General features: G+C 38.2%; 1 pseudogene; it reads right to left on the bottom strand.

Annotated features, from left to right (window-relative positions):
• Positions 1-2,043: 2,043 nt before the first annotated feature.
• Positions 2,044-2,180, bottom strand: LOC145278504 (U2 spliceosomal RNA; annotated as a pseudogene).
• Positions 2,181-2,462: the final 282 nt, after the last annotated feature.

Below are 2,462 nucleotides of genomic sequence, written 5' to 3' on the forward strand. Positions count from 1 at the left end.
CGATATCCGGTGGAGCAACCTATGTCGTGCGACGCTTAGACGAGCTACGCACCTTTTTGTATGTTTTTGTAATAAATGTTGTTACTTTATTCTGGCGTTCTGTTTTCTTTATGACCCCGTAACAAGAATATAATAATGGCGATGAAGAATTTCGAACTCAAAAAGGACACTCAAATTTCAAATAGGTTCATATAACAAAGATCTAAAAGAACCCATGGCAGAAAAGCTGAGTTAAATCAGCGAGTGTTCTAAAAAACACTGACGAAAAACCCCAAACGAACACGAATTCATGGAAACCAAGTAAGTACATTGACATAAAAGAAAACAACGAAACTGCCACCGAGGGCATGTAAGACATTGTCTCTCCAAATCTGATTAATTATGGGCATGAAATTTGTGCCTACATTAAAGATAGCTTTCCGTGTGGTAGGGACATCTCCAGAGAAGACCCTAAATTCCCTATACGTGCTTTTGGATTGCACCTGCTCACAGCACTGCGTTTTTATTTGCCCTATATCTCCCCATGACACCGAAGTTACTATCTTTAAGAGCATATCTGAGAAAAGTTACCATTGCTCATCCTTCGGCTAACATTCACGTTTGTGTAGACTTCAGTTTTCACAATGTGGAATGGTTATCCCGCTTAAACAAGACAAAAGATGAGGAGAGGTTGTGTCACGATTTCTCCATTGCTTATGGCCCAACTCAGATTGTCCGCGAACCCACAAGTGGGCCCGACACTGATGGTCAGTATGCAAGACTCCTAGACCTTTTTCTTACAACTTTGTCTGGGCTATGTTCGTTTTCCGTTTTGTACCCACTGGGATTTTGCGATCACTTAATTGTCTCCGTTAAGATAAAAACACAATGTAATAAGTCCTCCGACATACCTCTCCATCATACAGTATATCGATACTCTATGGTTGACTGGGATAGCTTTCCTACATTTATATCAGAAATACCTCTTCGTTCAATGTTTAAAAAGAATGTGTCCTCCATAGTATCAAACCTGACGGAATGGTTAATGGTAGGTATAGATCGTTTCATAGCCTCCAAAAAAATCCAGTAATAACTTAACAACCAGCCGTGATGCTCTTCAGAATCACTATTTCCAACTAGGATTTAAAAAGTTGCTACCAAGGTAGACTATACAAAGGAGAACTTCTACGGTACCACTCATAAAGTAATTTAAGCATTTTAGAAATAATGTTTCGTTTTGGAAACTTAGAAAGATAATACAGAGAATCAGCAATGTTATCCAGAGACCAAAATTCATACACAAAAGGCATGTAAACCAGATACGCAAACGTATGAATAAGTTCCAAGAGTTACCTTAGGAATAAATAGAGGCTATTGAAACCGTCTATCACACATTTGATATTGAACCTTCCCAAATCACACCAGAACCACAACGTTCCGGCATTCATAGTTCACTTAAAGAGAAAAAAATACTGATGTACTGTTTGGAGTTATCAACTTGGAAGGGGTGTTGTCGCGGAACTAACCTGTTTTACCTACTCATGGACTATTCTACACTCCAAAAATACCGGAAAACCAAGCTGTAAGCTGGAAAGTCGATTTCCGATGGACCACACTAGGTCGTCTGTCGGTTAAACGAACTACCCACTTTTTTTGTATGTTTTTGTATAACATTTTCTTACCTTATTCTGGCGTTCTGTTTTCCTTATAACCATTTAACAGGGCTATAATAGAAAGATAAAAGGGTTTAGGTACAGCTTGAATATTTAAAGTCAAAGGAATTAATCTGGTGTTCAAAAAAACAAGGTCGACAGCCATTAGTCGCATGCTCTCGTGTAATGAATGAATGCGAGAATGTATGATTGACATGAAATTCTTAAAGATGAACTGAAATGACCGAAAAATGGGCTGAAATGAGTTAAATAAATAAAAAGTAAATGATTTAAAATGACTATAATGAAGTTAAGGATGATTTGAATGCTTAAAAACTAATTGGAACCCTTCAAACACAACTTGAATGATCTGGAGAACGACTTGAATGGCTTTGAGACTGACTGGTTGTAATGTGGGTGATTATTTAACATTAAATTACTACAGAAAAGTGATCCCCCACTTTATATCACAAAGTTACAAACATAAGAACAGCATGTAGTAAGAACAGCTACTACACTTTGATCTTGGCCAAAAGGCCAAGAAAATGGTATTTATTTGCTCCCCACCGAGAAAATAAGGCACAAGGCCGATTTTTAATGTGATGAGTGAAGGGGAAATGGGGACCAGCTCCCCGGGGAGTAGGGGAGCTGGATAGTGACAATTGGTATGAAGGATTGTCCCTACATTGACCAAGGTTTTATTTTTTTATTTTTTTTTTACACATTGGTCACCACTTATCAAGGCCCGGAAGCCACTCAGGGATAAGGGTTATTGCAAGTACATTACGTTAGTGTGGAGATTTGATGAAGTGTTTACTTAAGGAGGCGGTT

Source organism: Euprymna scolopes, chromosome 6 (assembly GCF_053919585.1).
Source record: "Euprymna scolopes isolate OS-2025 chromosome 6, ASM5391958v1, whole genome shotgun sequence".
Taxonomy (NCBI): domain Eukaryota; kingdom Metazoa; phylum Mollusca; class Cephalopoda; order Sepiida; family Sepiolidae; genus Euprymna; species Euprymna scolopes.